The sequence below is a fragment of the Anomaloglossus baeobatrachus genome, chromosome 2, assembly GCF_048569485.1.
Source record: "Anomaloglossus baeobatrachus isolate aAnoBae1 chromosome 2, aAnoBae1.hap1, whole genome shotgun sequence".
In the NCBI taxonomy this organism is placed as follows: domain Eukaryota; kingdom Metazoa; phylum Chordata; class Amphibia; order Anura; family Aromobatidae; genus Anomaloglossus; species Anomaloglossus baeobatrachus.
In genome coordinates this window covers 178,961,186-178,981,210 of record NC_134354.1, presented here as the reverse complement: position 1 = coordinate 178,981,210, position 20,025 = coordinate 178,961,186, and the positions used below count along the sequence as shown (strand labels likewise).

Below are 20,025 nucleotides of genomic sequence, written 5' to 3'. Positions count from 1 at the left end.
CTCTTCACCTCATGCCGATTACAACTCAAAAACATCTCCCGGATCCGTGCTTTTCTTAACCAAGAATCAGCAAAAACATTAGTGCATGCCCTCATCATCTCCCGGCTCGACTACTGCAACCTCCTGCTCTCTGGCCTCCCTTCCAACACTCTTGCACCCCTCCAATCTATCCTAAACTCTGCGGCCCGCCTAATCCACCTCTCCCCTCGCTACTCCCCAGCCTCGCCACTCTGCCAATCCCTTCACTGGCTTCCCATCACCCAACGACTAAAGTTCAAAACACTGACCATGACATACAAAGCCATGCACAACCTGTCTCCTCCCTACATCTGTGACCTAGTCTCCCGGTACCTACCTGCACGCAACCTCAGATCCTCACAAGATCTCCTTCTCTGCTCCTCCCTTATCTCCTCTTCCCACAATCGCGTACAAGATTTCTCCCGTGCATCCCCCATACTCTGGAACGCTCTACCTCAGCACATCAGACTCTCCCCTACCGTGGAAAGCTTCAAGAGGAACCTCAAGACCCACCTCTTCCAACAAGCCTACAACCTACAATAGCCCTCAGTCCAGTACACCACTGCGCAACCAGCTCTGTCCTCACCTATTGTACCATCACCGATTCCCTGTAGACTGTGAGCCCTCGCGGGCAGGGTCCTCTCTCCTCCTATACCAGTCTGTTATGTACTGTTAATGATTGTTGTACGTATACCCTTTCACTTGTAAAGCGCCATGGAATAAATGGCGCTATAATAATAAATAATAATAATAATACTCTTAGGCTCCGCACATACTCTTAGGTTAGGCACTTCTGAGGTAAAATTTGGAACTTTGTCAGGAAAAAACATATCAGTAATTGACATTTTGTGTTCACATTGCGTTAAAAAGATTTTGGAGCAGAAACTGAGGGAAAAACGCTTCAAATCCTCCTCAAAAAATGAAGGAGCGGCCACTCCATAACTCCAGTGACCGTAGCGCTCAGGTTTTCTCATTGATTATATTAAGCATTTCTGTGTGGATTTCAGAGCAGTATCCGTGTAAGGATCCTGCCAGTGTGAACGCACCCATCCGAGCTCGGAATAGCCTCCTATTCATGTGAATGGTGCTGGTTATTTCTGGGAGCAGAAAGCAGCAACATGTCAAGTTTTTTCTACTAGAAAACAAGTTCCAAAAATGACAAATGAATCAACAGAAGCAGAAAAAAGCCCCATAAAAAACACATAAAAACACACAAAATGCACCATAAAGGCGTCAGGGTTCTCATATTTCTTCAGTGCTTTTCACATATGAATAAAAAATGACAACTTTTTCCCAAACCTTCCAATATTAATCTGTGACAGGGCACAATTCACACAGTATGCCAAATCGTCCAGAAAATACTGTCAGCGTTTCATCCATATTGTCCGCTGTATGTAATCAGTGCCCGTGTTTTACATTAAAAATGTAACAATTATAAAGATCAAATACTGTTCCCCATCTTAGTCTGATGTTTATTGCGCAGCCATTGATTATAACGGACCAGTCTGCTCCCGATCACAGTGGTGCCCGCTGCCATTTGTCACCTGCAGACGTCCATGTGAACCGGCACAGGGCTGCTGTCGGCCGTTCACACGGACGATTAATACATTGTCTGAACCAATCATAGGCCTCATTCACACCTCAGTTTTAATTGTAGGAGTTCATTCCATGTTTTTCATAGCCTCTTCCGGTCACATCTGAGTGTTTATAGCCCAGTGATCCTTACAAGATATATTTAGTCTCTGGTAAATCTCACCAGTAAAAGTCTATGGGATGGTAAAGAAATTACACTGCTCTAAAACTGTGGCACAACTGACCAAACTCTGCAGACGCTAGCCAAACTCCGCCAACGCTAGCCAAACTCTGCCGATAGCGGCCAAACTCCGCCAACGCTAGCCAAACTCTGGCCATAGCGGCCAAACTCCACCGATAGCGGCCAAACTCTGCAGACATCGGCTAAACTCTACCAACGCTAGACAAACTCCGCCGACAGCGGCCAAACTCCACCGATAGCGGCCAAACTGCACCGATAGCGGCCAAACTGCACCGATAGCGGCCAAACTCTGCCAACCAAACTAGGCAGACCTGGCCAAATTCCGTCGGCATCGGCCAAACACTGTCCACGCTGGCCAAACTCGACAATTTCGTGAACAATTTTTTTGTCTATGAGAAATGTCACTGAGGTGTGAAGGCGCCGTGATTTTGTGGCTCGGGTCAGGATTGTACATGTGGCTGTGATTTTGTGGCTCGGGTCAGGATCGTACATGTGGCTGTGAGTTTGTGGCTCGGGTCAGGATCGTACATGTGGCTGTGATTTTGTGGCTCGGGTCAGGATCGTACATGTGGCTGTGATTTTGTGGCTCGGGTCAGGATCGTACATGTGGCTGTGATTTTGTGGCTCGGGTCAGGATCGTACATGTGGCTGTGAGGTTGTGGCTCAGGTCAGGATCGTACATGTGGCTGTGATTTTGTGGCTCAGGTCAGGATCGTACATGTGGCTGTGAGTTTGTGGCTCAGGTCAGGATTGTACATGTGGCTGATTTTGTGGCTCAGGTCAGGATCGTACATGTGGCTGTGAGTTTGTGGCTCAGGTCAGGATTGTACATGTGGCTGTGAGTTTGTGGCTCAGGTCAGGATCGTACATGTGGCTGTGATTTTGTGGCTCAGGTCAGGATCGTACATGTGGCTGTGAGTTTGTGGCTCAGGTCAGGATCGTACATGTGGCTGATTTTGTGGCTCAGGTCAGGATCGTACATGTGGCTGTGAGTTTATGGCTCAGGTCAGGATCGTACATGTGGCTGTGAGTTTGTGGCTCAGGTCAGGATCGTACATGTGGCTGATTTTGTGGCTCGGGTCAGGATCGTACATGTGGCTGTGAGTTTATGGCTCAGGTCAGGATCGTACATGTGGCTGTGAGTTTGTGGCTCAGGTCAGGATCGTACATGTGGCTGTGATTTTGTGGCTCGGGTCAGGATCGTATATGTGGCTGTGAGTTTGTGGCTCAGGTCAGGATTGTACATGTGGCTGATTTTGTGGCTCAGGTCAGGATCGTACATGTGGCTGTGATTTTGTGGCTCGGGTCAGGATCGTACATGTGGCTGTGATTTTGTGGCTCGGGTCAGGATCGTACATGTGGCTGTGATTTTGTGGCTCGGGTCAGAATCGTACATGTGGCTGTGATTTTGTGGCTCGGGTCAGGATCGTACATGCGGGCTGTGATTTTGTGGCTCGGGTCAGGATCGTACATGTGGCTGTGAGTTTGTGGCTCAGGTCAGGATTGTACATGTGGCTGATTTTGTGGCTCAGGTCAGGATCGTACATGTGGCTGTGAGTTTGTGGCTCAGGTCAGGATTGTACATGTGGCTGTGAGTTTGTGGCTCAGGTCAGGATCGTATATGTGGCTGTGAGTTTGTGGCTCAGGTCAGGATTGTACATGTGGCTGTGAGTTTGTGGCTCAGGTCAGGATCGTACATGTGGCTGTGATTTTGTGGCTCAGGTCAGGATCGTACATGTGGCTGTGAGTTTATGGCTCAGGTCAGGATCGTACATGTGGCTGTGAGTTTGTGGCTCAGGTCAGGATCGTACATGTGGCTGATTTTGTGGCTCAGGTCAGGATCGTACATGTGGCTGTGAGTTTATGGCTCAGGTCAGGATCGTACATGTGGCTGTGAGTTTGTGGCTCAGGTCAGGATCGTATATGTGGCTGTGAGTTTGTGGCTCAGGTCAGGATTGTACATGTGGCTGATTTTGTGGCTCAGGTCAGGATTGTACATGTGGCTGTGATTTTGTGGCTCAGGTCAGGATCGTACATGTGGCTGTGAGTTTGTGGCTCGGGTCAGGATCGTATATGTGGCTGTGAGTTTGTGGCTCAGGTCAGGATCGTACATGTGGCTGTGATTTTGTGGCTCGGGTCAGGATCGTACATGTGGCTGTGATTTTGTGGCCATATAAAGCACAGCCGTGGCCGAGCCCCCCTCTGAGGAGATTCTCAGCATGGCGCCACTTCAGGCCATTCCCGTGGGCGGACGGTCGGTGGACCTACAGACTGGAGCCGGGTGGAATAAGTACAGGGTGTATCATACAATGGCGGCAATGCGGCCTCTGCGACTCCACGGACTCGATAGTGTTGGTGGCAGATTCATTGTCCCCGTATTTCTCTCACTCTGCACAGGTCCCGGCCACAGACAGATCCACGCGGGCCACGTGCGGGGTGAATCCCCGCAGAACTCGGCAGGTGACGTCCATTGCTGTCCCCCGCCCGGCTGGCAGCGCAGTTTAGGTTGAGGCCAGAGCGGGGACAGAAGTCTCTGCCAATTTCCTGCCGTCCGTGACGCGATTCTCCTCAGCATACAAATTACACGTGCGGAGACCGCGCCATCCTAATGAGCGGCCGCGGGAGCCCAGGAATAGGAGTCAGCCCAGAAGTGGTTAATGGCCGGTAATGATCCTGGCGCATTACTGTCTGCGGGCAGCGCCGGCCCCGGAGACTTGTGTCCGGTAATTACCATGGGGCGCTTCCCACTGAGCAGCGCTTGGTGCCGGCCGCGATGACTCCCCCGCCCGCACGGCTTTATTGCGCTTATGTAATGGCCCATGTCGCCTAATTGCTTCCGTACCGTGTCCTCTGCTGGTACCGCTCCGGGCACACACCGCTCCTGACCGAGAACACCGCACCGCTCCTGACCGAGAACACCGCACCTGACCGAGAACACCGCACCGCTCCGGGCACACACCGCTCCTGACCGAGAACACCGCACCGCTCCTGACCGAGAACACCGCACCTGACCGAGAACACACCGCTCCTGACCGAGAACACCGCACCGCTCCTGACCGAGAACACCGCTCCTGGCCGAGAACACCGCACCTGACCGAGAACACACCGCTCCTGACCGAGAACACCGCACCTGACCGAGAACACCGCACCTGACCGAGAACACACCGCTCCTGACCGAGAACACCGCACCGCTCCAGGCACACACCGCTCCTGACCGAGAACACCGCTCCTGACCGAGAACACCGCACCGCTCCGGGCACACACCGCTCCTGACCGAGAACACCGCACCGCTCCGGGCACACACCGCTCCTGACCGAGAACACCGCACCGCTCCGGGCACACACCGCTCCTGACCGAGAACACCGCACCGCTCCTGACCGAGAACACCGCACCGCTCCTGACCGAGAACACCGCTCCTGACCGAGAACACCGCTCCTGACCGAGAACACCGCTCCTGACCGAGAACACCGCACCTGACCGAGAACACCGCACCTGACCGAGAACACCGCACCGCTCCGGGCACACACCGCTCCTGACCGAGAACACCGCACCGCTCCTGACCGAGAACACCGCACCTGACCGAGAACACCGCACCGCTCCTGACCGAGAACACCGCTCCGGGCACACACCGCTCCTGACCGAGAACACCGCTCCGGGCACACACCGCTCCTGACCGAGAACACCGCTCCGGGCACACACCGCTCCTGACCGAGAACACCGCACCGCTCCGGGCACACACCGCTCCTGACCGGGAACACCGCACCGCTCCGGGCACACACCGCTCCTGACCGGGAACACCGCACCGCTCCGGGCACACACCGCTCCTGACCGGGAACACCGCACCGCTCCTGACCGAGAACACCGCACCGCTCCTGACCGGGAACACCGCACCGCTCCGGGCACACACCGCTCCTGACCGGGAACACCGCACCGCTCCTGGCCGAGAACACCGTACCGCTCCGTGACGGGAATTTACTGCTCGTACCGTTCCGGGCCGGGCATACTGTGCCGCTCCGTGTATACCGTACCGCTTCTAACAGGGCACACTGTACCACTCCGTGACGGGAACTTACCGCTCGTACCGCTCCGGGCCGGGCACTCTGTACTGCTGGTACCGCTCCGGGCAGGGCACTCTGTACCGCTCCGGGCCGGGCACTCTGTACCGCTCCGGGCAGGGCACTCTGTACCGCTCCGGGCCGGGCACTCTGTACCGCTCCGGGCCGGGCACTCTGTACCGCTCCGGGCAGGGCACTCTGTACCGCTCCGGGCCGGGCACTCTGTACCGCTCCGGGCCGGGCACTCTGTACCGCTCGTACCGCTCCGGGCCGGGCACTCTGTACCGCTCGTACCGCTCCGGGCACTCTGTACCGCTCCGGGCCGGGCACTCTGTACTGCTCAGGGCCGGGCACTCTGTACCGCTCCGGGCCGGGCACTCTGTACTGCTCAGGGCCGGGCACTCTGTACCGCTCAGGGCCGGGCACTGTGCCGCGCAGCTCCGGGACGTAACAGCAGCCCGCGATCCGCGCACTCCACGAGCCTCGTATAATGAGCGCCAGTATAAAGAAGGTCACAGCGGCCATAAAACGGGGCAATTAGTGCTTTCCAGTGGCGGCGGCTCCGCTCAGCCGCGATAATTACACACCGGCGGAGTCTGGCGCTGACGCCCGGACACATCCACATTTATTTACTTTCCAAACAGCCCTGGAGACGCTTCTGGAGCCCGCGTCCGTGTCCTCCGCTCCGGTGACTGCTCTGAGGTCAAAAGTGCAACTAACACAACCCACGATCGTCCAGTCGGAAAAACTGCCGATCCCTGCACCGCCATCCATCACTCATTAACCCGATCATCCCCGGCCGAGCTGCGTGACGGCAGAACAAACGAGGAGTCGTCAGGTGATCGCGGCAGAGACGCTTCCCTCCTAATCCCGACACATCCTGCTCCCCGGGACTAATAACGCGTGCGCTCCCGAGCAGACACTTAACCCTTCGCTCCCCGCAGCCTCCGAACCGTGGGCAGTATACTCCAGAAAACCTTCCATTACTCCTTGTTAATAATTCAGCTCGGCGGATGCTCCGCTGTCTCCTGCCCGCACACAAGATTAATGATGTTCTGCTGCAATCAGCGGCGCTGCGGGGCTCCGCCAGTGATCGGGGTCACCGGCCCCTCGGCTCATATTAGCGGATGCTTTATGTGCGCTGCGCCCGGTGTCCTCACACATCATCGTGACCGGAGCTGTCATGGGGAATCAATAGTGTCAATGACGGCGTCACTCGCCAGACTCCGTACGTGCAGAAGTGCGCATTCCGGGCAGCCACTGCGACCACCAAGGGATGGCCACTGACCGCAGAAGGACGGCCACAGACCAACCACAGGATGGCCACCGACCAACCACAGAAGGATGGCCACTGACCAACCACAGAAAGATGGCCACCCAAAAACCACAGGATGGCCACCGACCAACCACAGAAGGATGGCCACCGACCAACCACAGAAGGATGGCCACTGACCAACCACAGAAGGATGGCCACCGACCAACCACAGAAGGATGGCCACCCAAAAACCACAGGATGGCCACCGACCAACCACAGAAGGATGGCCACCGACCAACCACAGGATAGCCACCGACCAACAGGATGGCCACCGACCAACAACAGAAGGATGGCCACCGATCAACCACAGAGGTATGGCCACCGACCAACCACAGAGCCATGGCCACCGATTAACCAGAGAGATGGCCACCAACCAACCACAGAGAGATGGCCAGTGACCAACCACAGAGAGATGGCCACCGACCAACCACAGGATAGCCAAAGACCAACCACAGAGAGATAGCCACCAACCAACCACAGAGATGGCCACCAACCAACCAGAGATCGCCAAAGACCAACCACAGATGGATGGCCACCGACTTCAGAGGGATGGCCACTGTCCATCGATGTGTGGTCACCAACCACTGAAGGATGGCCACTGACCACAGAGAGATAGCCACCAACTAACTTCAGTGGGATGGCCACCGACTTCTGAGAAATGGCCATCGACAGCAGAGAGGATGGCCACCAACCAACCACAGAGGAATGGCCACCAACTGCAGAGGGATAGCCACCGACTGCAGAGTGATGGCCACTGACCACTGAGGGATGGCCACTTACTGCATAAGGAATGGCCACCAACCAACCACAGATGAATGGCCACTGACCGTAGCGGGATGGCCACCGGCTGCAGATTGATGGCCACCAACCAACTATAGGGGGATGGCCACCAACTGCAGAGGGAAAGGCCACCAACTGCAGAGGGAATGGCCACCAACCAACCACAGAGGAATGGCCACCAACTGCAGAGGGATGGCCACCAACCAACTACAGCGGATGGCCACCGACAACAGAGGAGATGGCCACAAACAGATTCGTCTGCACTACTACCCCGTGTACTGCGCCCAACGCTAAACAAGTGAAATGCAGACAGCGCAGTGATCGTTCTCATATTATTTGCACATATATATATATATACACTACACACAAATACTATATACATAGTGACTCATGGTGGCTCGGTTACCACCGTGTAGCTCTCCGCCGCGGATCGTCCCTTCCGTACATTCATGTCGTGAGCCGAGGACACAGGATGCGACACTCCGGGACTTTCCCCGATGTCCAAAATTACCCATCCCCCTCCCCCTCCGGATCTCACATCGTGGTGATCAGTGACACGCAGCACCCTGCACATAATGCATTGTAATTCCCGATCAATACAACCATATCGCTGCAATAGATCAGTGGCAGACATAAAAGGAAACTTCTTACAGACAATTCCGGAGATGTGATCGCAGCTTCACAGGACATAAGTAGCGATAACACGTATCACACCCCGATGTGGGCGATCCTTCCATACAGAGATCGGGCCACACTTGTACCGTACAATGGTGACTACCTGCTTCCTCCCCGACAAGTGTTAGATCGCTCAGAAACTCTGCGCACAACCCCGCTCCTAGCACACACTGCGGACCGCCGAGCCCCGATACGCCGATCAGACGCCGATAACTCGTAGCCACCGCTGATACTCCGATCCGCCGCTGATACTCCGTGCCGCCGCTGATACTCCGAGCCGCCGCTGATACTCCGAGCCGCCGCTGATACACCGTGCCGCCGCTGATACTCCGATCCGCCGCTGATACACCGTGCCGCCGCTGATACTCCGATCCGCCGCTGATACTCCGTGCCTACCTGCGGTGCCGGGGATCGTCCTCGTAGCGAAGCTTCAGGCAGCAGAGGTCCGTGTCCGGCACTGATCCTCCTTGTAAATCGCTGTGAACAGACAGTCCAGCATCCTTCCACGCATAAAGTATAATCCTGCGAGTGTCGGATCGTTCCCGTAGTGACAGCCTAGCCCCGATCTGCCGCGAGCCCCGATCCGCCAGCAGAGCTCGGTCTCCGCGCTGCTCTCTCCAGACGCGCAGCGGACGCACTAAAGTTTATTATTGTTATTTGCAGGCTGGTGCGCACAGCGGAGCCGGAGTGATACGTCCCTCCCCGGGAGGAGGAGGCGCCGGCTGCTGCTGGGTGGGGGGTGGGTTAGCGAGGTCAATCTCCGAAGCCCCCAGGAAAGAAGAAAGATGAGCGGTGGGAGGCGGCAGCAGGAGCCGCGCCAGCCCCTCCCCCCCTGCTTCCTCCCTCTCCTCCCCCGGTGTTAGCGGCTGTGGTGCCGGGGAAGCCCGGGGCAGAGCCGCACGGAGGGCGCAGAGTCCGCTAGTGCCGCTCCTCCGGTGATGTGCCGGTTATTCCGCCTGCAGACGTGATGTCCCGCTGACACTCCCCAGACAGGCGGCAATTACCTTCCTCCCATCCCCCTCGTTCTTCCTGCCTGTCTCCCCATCATGTCCTCATTACACACACGGCGCTGAGGGCTGCGCTAATTCTTTCCATCCTCAGTGTAATCTCTTCCTGTAACGGTCTCTTTCCTCTGAGCAGCACGTCTCTGCCTGGGACGATCGCTGCCTTTATCTCTGCGCCCAGCACAAGCAGGCGGTGGGCACAGATGTGTATAGGGCTGTGTACCCATCCCCCACAGCTGCATGTCACCTATAGATGCACAGAACAATGCCTGGCAGTGATCAGCCGAGTGAGGCGGCTGCGGATACAGAACAGTCTGCAGCGTGTCACAGAGTCCCATAAGTTACAGTTCACACACTGCGCACATCAGGACAATGCGTTTAATGTCATTTCTACCTGGCTGTAGTGATCCACGCAAGAGCATGTGCAGCGGTGACAGGTGAAGCGGCATTATGTGCCCCATGTTACAGCAATACTGCTGATCCCCGGGGTGTGGGCCTCGTCCTCACAATGCCCCTGTATTATGTGCCACTTCACTCCTGAGTGGAGAGCCGGACACATCCCCTCCGGGCCTGCACCTCTGTATGATGGCGCTGCACATGTACGAGGGCTGAGGCACGGCGTGGTGTTGGGGACCATACGATCCTCTGTGATATGCGGCACACACAGTCGTGCACAGTGTCTGCGGGATCCAATCCATCACATGGTAGATCAACCGGTTCCCCCAATGATGGAAGGTGAGTGCCGAGTACCGAGCATGGTAGTGCTCGCTCATCACTAGTTACGAGTACCGCACACCCCACACATAGTAGTGCTCGCTCATCACTAGTTACGAGTACTGCACACCCCACACATAGTAGTGCTCGCTCATCACTAGTTACGAGTACCGCACACCCCACACATAGTAGTGCTCGCTCATCACTAGTTGCTAGTAACGAGCACCCGCGCATGGTAGCGAGCAGCCAAGTGTGGCAATGCTAGGTCATCACTAGTCATTACAAGTATTGAGCACCTGAGCATGGTAGTGCTCGCTCATCACTAGTTACCAGTACTGAGCACCCGAGCATGGTAGTGCTCGCTCATCGTAGTTATGAGTACCGAGCACCCAAGCATGGTAGAGCTCGCTCATCACTAGTCACGAGTACTGAGCACCCGAGTGTAGCAGTGCTAGCTCATCACTAGTCGTTTCGAGTACCGAGAACCTGAGCATGGTAGTGCTTGCTCATCACTAGTTACGAGTATCACACACCTAAGCATGGTAATACTCGCTGATCACTAGTAACTAGTGATGAGCGAGTACTACCATGCTCAGGTACACGGTACTCAGAACTAGCGATGAGCGAGCACTACCATGTTCAGGTGCTCAGTTCTTGTAACGACTTGTGATGAGCGAGCACTACCATGATCGGTACTCGTAACTAGTAAAGAGCGAGCACTATCATGCTCAGGTGCTTGGTACTCATCACTAGTGATGAGCGAGCTCTACCATGATCGGTACTAGTCACTAGTGATGAACGAGCTCTACCATGATCGGTACTAGTCACTAGTGATGAACGAGCTCTACCATGATCGGTATTCGTAACTAGTGATGAGCTAGCACTGCCACACTTGGGTACTCGCTACCATGCGCGGGTGCTCGTTACTAGCAACTAGTGATGAGCGAGCACTACTATGTGTGCGGTGTGCTGTACTTGTAACTAGTGATGAGCGAGTACTACCATGCTCAGGTACGCGATACTCAGAACTAGCGATGAGCGAGCACTACCATGTTCAGGTGCTCAGTACTTGTAACGACTTGTGATGAGCGAGCACTACCATGATCGGTACTCGTAACTATTAAAAAGCGAGCACTACCATGCTTGAGTGCTTGGTACTCGTCACTAGTGATGAGCGAGCTCTACCATGATCGGTACTAGTCACTAGTGATGAGCGAGCTCTGCCATGATCGGTACTCGTCACTAGTGATGAGCGAGCTCTACCATGATCGGTACTCGTCACTAGTGATGAGCGAGCTCTACCATGATCGGTACTAGTCACTAGTGATGAACGAGCTCTACCATGATCGGTACTAGTCACTAGTGATGAGCGAGCTCTACCATGATCGGTACTAGTCACTAGTGATGAGCGAGCTCTGCCATGATCGGTACTCGTCACTAGTGATGAGCGAGCTCTGCCATGATCGGTACTCGTCACTAGTGATGAGCGAGCTCTGCCATGATCGGTACTCGTCACTAGTGATGAGCGAGCTCTGCCATGATCGGTACTCGTCACTAGTGATGAGCGAGCTCTGCCATGATCGGTACTCGTCACTAGTGATGAGCGAGCTCTGCCATGATCGGTACTAGTCACTAGTGATGAGTGAGCTCTGCCATGATCGGTACTCGTCACTAGTGATGAGCGAGCTCTGCCATGATCGGTACTCGTCACTAGTGATGAGCGAGCTCTACCATGATCGGTACTCGTCACTAGTGATGAGCGAGCTCTGCCATGATCGGTACTCGTCACTAGTGATGAGCGAGCTCTACCATGATCGGTACTCGTCACTAGTGATGAGCGAGCTCTACCATGATCGGTACTCGTCACTAGTGATGAGGGAGCTCTGCCATGATCGGTACTCGTCACTAGTGATGAGCGAGCTCTACCATGATCGGTACTCGTCACTAGTGATGAGCGAGCTCTACCATGATCGGTACTAGTCACTAGTGATGAGCGAGCTCTGCCATGATCAGTACTCGTCACTAGTGATGAGCGAGCTCTACCATGATCGGTACTCGTCACTAGTGATGAGCGAGCTCTACCATGATCGGTACTTTAGGAGTACTGAGCACCCGAGCATGGTAGTGCTCGCTCATCAGAGTCAGGACCTCTGCTGCTCCCGAGACTGCAGGGGCCACAGCTTATGCCTAAGGCCAGGGTGACACCACCATTATCACGCTGCACATGATCATGCTTTCCTCGGCTGATAATGGTTGTGTCTGGAAACTGAAGCTTCACTGATGATCCGAACCTCATCCGACACATAGAGCAGAATAGCGCTGCCGGCCCTACACAGCTACCCTGGTCCGTGATATGGACGCTCTCTGAGCCCTAAAAGACACACCCACACACCCACACACACACACCAATCTGAAATGGAACCTGACGATGCCCACTGCTCACCCACAAGTGATGAGACTAATCAGGGCAGAATGGTCAGGGGGATTCTAGGCTTTCTACCACACATCCGTGATGCATCCACTGAATATCCATCTGATGTGACCCCCATATCGTGCGCCCCCCCCCCCCCCCCCTGAGATCTTTCTACCACTCATCTCTGTGTGTGAGATATGCACAGCAGATCCATTCCGGGGGGGCCCCCATATTGTGCCCCCAGCACGGAGCCTCCGCTCCAGTTCCCGTCCGCAGCGATCCGCGGTGATTTCTTACAATTTGCATTCACACAATCCTTGAACTTCCTCGCTGGCTCCGAGATTCGTTTGAATGTGAACGCGGAGAATACCGTATTTACCCGAATATAAGCGCTCCTAGAGAAACAGGAGAAGAAAGGAAATCCTGCGCTCGCTGCGCTCTTCCAGGCTGCAATATTCCGGTGCGCAGAGCAGCAATGCGCTGAAGAGACGGCTCTAGGCTCAATATAATCATTAGTGGCCGCAAGACACAGGCTGAGCCCTGCTGAGAAGTGAAATGTGCACTATGTGGTGCGTGCAGAGAACGATCAGCAGAAGATATACCGATAACGGCCCGATCCCTCCCCGTCTGCACAGTGGGGTCTTCACCTGCCCCTGTATTCTCTGGATGGGGGTCAGGAGGGCGTGCATCGCTGCTATGTATCCTCGTGCGTTCTCAGCAGCCATTACAGACGCACGCTCGCGCCCTTCCATGTTCAGGATTTCTGTGTATTGGGGCAGGTTATGAAGGATCGGGGTAATGGGATGAGGACGGTGGACCACATCCTGACACTGTAATGGGGCTAGTAGTCACCCAGCTTTCCCATGGAAGGAGAGGACACTTGGCGATCATTAGGCTTGTTTTCCCCGCACCCGCCCTTATCAGTCGCCCGATCCCTTCCACGCTAGTTCTGTACCTTGCCCGGAGCACAAGGATTGGCAGCTCCGGAATGTGCCTTTAATTGTATGGACTCGGCCGTCTGAAGAGTGCGGCACCAGGCAGCGGAGGGTGATCATCGCCCTAATACGCCACCATTACACAGCAGATTATCACCGAGCAGCCCGATAATCCCTGCTGCACTACAGCACATAGAAGCCCCGATAATCCCTGCTGCACTACAGCACATAGAAGCCCCGATAATCCCTGCTGCACTACAGCACATAGAAGCCCCGATAATCCCTGCTGCACTACAGCACATAGAAGCCCCGATAATCCCTGCTGCACTACAGCACATAGAAGCCCCGATAATCCCTGCTGCACTACAGCACATAGAAGCCCCGATAATCCCTGCTGCACTACAGCACATAGAAGCCCCGATAATCCCTGCTGCACTACAGCACATAGAAGCCCCGATAATCCCTGCTGCACTACAGCACATAGAAGCCCCGATAATCCCTGCTGCACTACAGCACATAGAAGCCCCGATAATCCCTGCCGCACTACAGCACATGGAAGCCCCCGATAATCCCTGCTGCACTACAGCACATGGAAGCCCCCGATAATCCCTGCGCACTACATCACATAGATGCCCCCATAATCCCTGCTGCACTACAGCACATAGAAGCCCCCGATAATCCCTGCTGCACTACAGCACATGGAAGCCCCCGATAATCCCTGCTGCACTACAGCACACAGAAGCCCCGATAATCCCTGCTGCACTACAGCACATAGAAGCCCCGATAATCCCTGCCGCACTACAGCACATGGAAGCCCCCGATAATCCCTGCTGCACTACAGCACATAGATGCCCCCGATAATCCCTGCCGCACTACAGCAGATAGAAGCCCCCGATAATCCCTGCTGCACTATAGCACACAGAAGCCCCGATAATCCCTGCTGCACTACAGCACATAGAAGCCCCGATAATCCCTGCCGCACTACAGCACATGGAAGCCCCCGATAATCCCTGCGCACTACATCACATAGATGCCCCCATAATCCCTGCTGCACTACAGCACATAGAAGCCCCGATAATCCCTGCTGCACTACAGCACATAGAAGCCCCGATAATCCCTGCTGCACTACGGCACATGGAAGCCCCCGATAATCCCTGCCGCACTACAGCAGATAGAAGCCCCCGATAATCCCTGCTGCACTACAGCACATGGAAGCCCCGATAATCCCTGCTGCACTACAGCACATAGAAGCCCCCGATAATCCGTGCTGCACTACAGCACATAGAAGCCCCGATAATCCCTGCTGCACTACAGCACATGGAAGCCCCCGATAATCCCTGCCGCACTACAGCAGATAGAAGCCCCCGATAATCCCTGCGCACTACATCACATAGATGCCCCCAATAATCCCTGCTGCACTACAGCACATAGAAGCCCCGATAATCCCTGCTGCACTACAGCACATGGAAGCCCCCGATAATCCCTGCCGCACTACAGCAGATAGAAGCCCCCGATAATCCGTGCTGCACTACAGCACATAGAAGCCCCGATAATCCCTGCTGCACTACAGCACATGGAAGCCCCGATAATCCCTGCTGCACTACAGCACATAGAAGCCCCGATAATCCCTGCTGCACTACAGCACATAGAAGCCCCCGATAATCCGTGCTGCACTACAGCACATAGAAGCCCCGATAATCCCTGCTGCACTACAGCACATGGAAGCCCCCGATAATCCCTGCCGCACTACAGCAGATAGAAGCCCCCGATAATCCCTGCGCACTACATCACATAGATGCCCCCAATAATCCCTGCTGCACTACAGCACATAGAAGCCCCGATAATCCCTGCTGCACTACAGCACATGGAAGCCCCCGATAATCCCTGCCGCACTACAGCAGATAGAAGCCCCCGATAATCCGTGCTGCACTACAGCACATAGAAGCCCCGATAATCCCTGCTGCACTACAGCACATGGAAGCCCCCATAATCCCTGCGCACTACATCACATAGATGCCCCCATAATCCCTGCTGCACTACAGCACATAGAAGCCCCGATAATCCCTGCTGCACTACAGCACATAGAAGCCCCCGATAATCCCTGCTGCACTACAGCATATGGAAACCCCGATAATCCCTGCTGCACTACAGCACATAGAATCCCCCGATAATCCCTGCTGCACTACAGCACATAGAAGCCCCGATAATCCCTGCTGCACTACAGCACATAGAAGCCCCCGATAATCCCTGCTGCACTACAGCATATGGAAGCCCCGATATTCCCTGCTGCACTACAGCACATAGAAGCCCCGATAATCCCCGCTGCACTACAGCACAAGGAAGCCCCCGATAATCCCTGCCGCACTACATCACATAGATGCCCCCAATAATCCCTGCTGCACTACAGCACATAGAAGCCCCGATAATCCCTGCTGCACTACAGCACATAGAAGCCCCGATAATCCCTGCTGCACTACAGCACATAGAAGCCCCCGATAATTCCTGCTGCACTACAACACATGGAAGCCCCCGATAATCCCTGCTGCATAATACATGCAAACCCGCCGAAAATCCCTGGTGCACTACATGGAAGCCCCCGATAATCCTTACTGCACTACAATACATGGAAGCTCTTAATACCTGGTGCACTACAGATGAAAGCCCCCAATAACTGGGGCAGTACAGATGGAAGCCCCTAATAACCGGTGCAGTACAGATAAAAGTCCCCCATATCTGGTGCAGTACAGATAGAAGCCCCTAATAACTGGTGCAGTACAGATTGAAGCCCCCAATAACTGGTGCAGTACAGATAAAAGCCCCCAATAACTGGGGCAGTACAGATTAAAGCCCCTAATAACTGGTGTAGTACAGATTTCAGCCCCCAATATCTGTGCAGTACAGATGGAAGCCCCCATATCTGTGCAGTACAGATGGAAGCCCCCATATCTGGTGCAGTACACATGGAAGCCCCCCATATCTGTGCAGTACAGAGGGAAGCCCCCATATCTGTGCAGTACAGATGGAAGCCCCCCCATATCTGTGCAGTACAGATGGAAGCCCCCCCATATCTGGTTCAGTACTGATGGAAGCACCCATATCTGTGCAGTACAGATGGAAGCCCCCCATATCTGGTGCAGTACAGATAGAAGCCCCTAATAACTGGTGCAGTACAGATTGAAGCCCCCAATAACTGGTGCAGTACAGATAAAAGCCCCCAATAACTGGTGCAGTATAGATTAAAGCCCCTAATAACTGGTGTAGTACAGATTTCAGCCCCCAATATCTGTGCAGTACAGATGGAAGCCCCCATATCTGTGCAGTACAGATGGAAGCCCCCATATCTGGTGCAGTACAGATGGAAGCCCCCCATATTTGTGCAGTACAGAGGGAAGCCCCCATATCTGTGCAGTACAGATGGAAGCCCCCCCATATCTGTGCAGTACAGATGGAAGCCTCCCATATCTGGTGCAGTACTGATGGAAGCCCCCATATCTGTGCAGTACAGATGGAAGCCCCCATATCTGTGCAGTACAGATGGAAGCCCCCCATATCTGTGCAGTACTGATGGAAGCCCCCCCATATCTGGTGCAGTACAGATGGAAGCCCCCCATATCTGGTGCATTACAGATAGAAGCCCCCCATATCTGGTGCAGTACAGATAGAAGCCCCCCATATATGTGTAGTACAGCTGGAAGCCCCCCATATCTGTGCAGTACAGATGGAAGCCCCCCATATCTGGTGCAGTACAGATGGAAGCCCCCCATATCTGGTGCAGTACAGATGGAAGCCCCCCATATCTGGTGCAGTACAGATGGAAGCCCCCCATATCTGGTGCAGTACAGATGGAAGCCCCCCATATCTGTGCAGTACAGATGGAAGCCCCCCATATCTGTGCAGTACAGATGGAAGCCCCCCATATCTGGTGCAGTACAGATGGAAGCCCCCCATATCTGGTGCAGTACAGATGGAAGCCCCCCATATCTGTGCAGTACAGATGGAAGCCCCCCATATCTGGTGCAGTACAGATAGAAGCCCCCCATATCTGTGCAGTACAAATAGAAGCCCCCCATATCTGTGCAGTACAGATGGAAGCCCCCCCATATCTGTGCAGTACAGATGGAAGCCCCTCATATCTGTGCAGTCTGCTGGAAGCCCCCCATATCTGTGCAGTCAGCTGGAAGCCCCCCATATCTGTGCAGTCTGCTGGAAGCCCCCCATATCTGTGCAGTACAGATGGAAGCCCCCATATCTGTGCAGTACAGATGGAAGCCCCCCATATCTGTGCAGTACAGATGGAAGCCCCCCATATCTGTGCAGTACAGATGGAAGCCCCCATATCTGTGCAGTACAGATGGAAGCCCCCATATCTGTGCAGTACAGATGGAAGCCCCCCATATCTGTTCAGTACAGATGGAAGCCCCCATATCTGTGCAGTACATATGGAAGCCCCCCATATCTGTGCAGTACAGATGGAAGCCCCCCATATCTGTGCAGTACAGATGGAAGCCCCCATATCTGTTCAGTACAGATGGAAGCCCCCCATATCTGTGCAGGACAGATGGAAGCCCCCATATCTGTGCAGTCAGCCGGAGCCGCACTTTGGACCGGCAGTCCCTGGCTGCGGGCGGAGAGGCGTGTGACCGCGGGCGGCCTGCACTGTCTGCTCTGGGTGTGCGCTCGTCTTTGTGTGAGTCCTGGATGCCGCCTCTCTCGCCCTCTGCTGCCTGGGCCCTCCTTTGCCGCTCTCCTCCCTCTCCAGCTTGGCGAGCCGCCAGTTTCCACTGTCTATGGCCTCAGAGTCCTCACAAGAGCTGCAGGCAGCTAAGCTTCCAACACCTCTCCCTGTTCTGTACATGAGCGCTTCACTCCCGTTAACCCTCTCACACTGAGCGCGCAGCCTGAGGCTCATAACCACCTCAAACCCGGCTCCGACACCATTACGTGCTCCCCCTTCCACCCCGGGAGGATGTGCCGGAAAATGTGACCGCGCCACTTCTCCGCTATTTCCATACTGTCGGGCACCAGCGCCGTGCCAAACACCAGGTCCTCAGGCCGAGAGCACGACTGCAGCCACTCTCACCGGAGCGCCGGCTCTGCCGGCTGTGCACCATGGCAGATGAGCCATATGGTGGAAATGGAGGCTCTAGTGCAGCCTGAAATATTTATCAGACCTGTTCCTGCCCCGAAAAAGCCTTCATAGTGACTGATCACTATTCCCACCTCCCGGATAATGGTCTGATCTACGATCACGGATCACTAGATCACCACAGTTCAGCCCACAGCTAAGAATGACAAGATCACCACTATTCAGCCCACAGAGAAGAATCACTAGATCACCACTGTTCAACCCATAGCGAAGAATGACTAGATTACCACTATTCAGCCCATAGCGAAGAATCACTAGATCACCACTGTTCAGCCCATAGCCAAGAATCACTAGATTACCACTATTCAGCCCATAGCGAAGAATCACTAGATCACCACTGTTCAGCCCATAGCGAAAAATGATAGATCACCACTGTTCAGCCAATAGCGAAGAATGATAGATCACCACTGTTCAGCCCACAGAGAAGAATCACTAGATCACCACTGTTCAGCCCATAGCCAAGAATCACTAGATCACCACTGTTCAGCCCACAGAGAAGAATCACTAGATCAGCACTGTTCAGCCCATAGCCAAGAATCACTAGATCACCACTGTTCAGCCCACAGCTAAGAATCACTAGATTACCACTGTTGAGCCAATAGTGAAGAATGATAGATCACCACGGTTCAGCCCATAGCGAAGAATGATAGATCACCACTGTTCAGCCCATAGCCAAGAATCACTAGATCACCACTGTTCAGCCCATAGTCAAGAATCACTAGATCACCACTGTTCAGCCAATAGTGAAGAATGACTAGATCACCACTGTTCAGCCCATAGCCAAGAATCACTAGATTACCACTATTCAGCCCATAGCCAAGAATCACTAGATTACCACTATTCAGCCCATAGCGAAGAATCACTAGATCACCACTGTTCAGCCCATAGCCAAGAATCACTAGATTACCACTATTCAGCCCATAGCGAAGAATCACTAGATCACCACTGTTCAGCCCATAGCCAAGAATCACTAGATTACCACTATTCAGCCCATAGCGAAGAATCACTAGATTACCACTATTCAGCCCATAGCCAAGAATCACTAGATTACCACTATTCAGCCCATAGCGAAGAATCACTAGATCACCACTGTTCAGCCCATAGCCAAGAATCACTAGATTACCACTATTCAGCCCATAGCGAAGAATCACTAGATTACCACTCTTCAGCCCATAGCGAAGAATCACTAGATTACC

The 20,025-nt window shown here is 54.2% G+C and overlaps 1 protein-coding gene across 4 annotated transcripts in view; it reads right to left on the bottom strand.

Annotated features, from left to right (window-relative positions):
* The window catches only part of BCOR (BCL6 corepressor), a 213,949-nt gene that overhangs the window by 54,795 nt on the left and 139,129 nt on the right, over positions 1–20,025 (bottom strand). For 2 of the 4 annotated variants that reach the window (XM_075335501.1, XM_075335505.1), the window contains exon 1: positions 9,014–9,342. The exons of 1 other annotated variant lie outside the window; for it this stretch is intronic. The gene's annotated coding sequence lies outside the window, so the exon portion shown is untranslated. Of the gene's footprint in view, positions 1–6,480; positions 6,696–9,013; positions 9,343–20,025 lie in introns of those variants that run through there. One more of the 4 variants, XM_075335503.1, reaches the window with a different exon arrangement.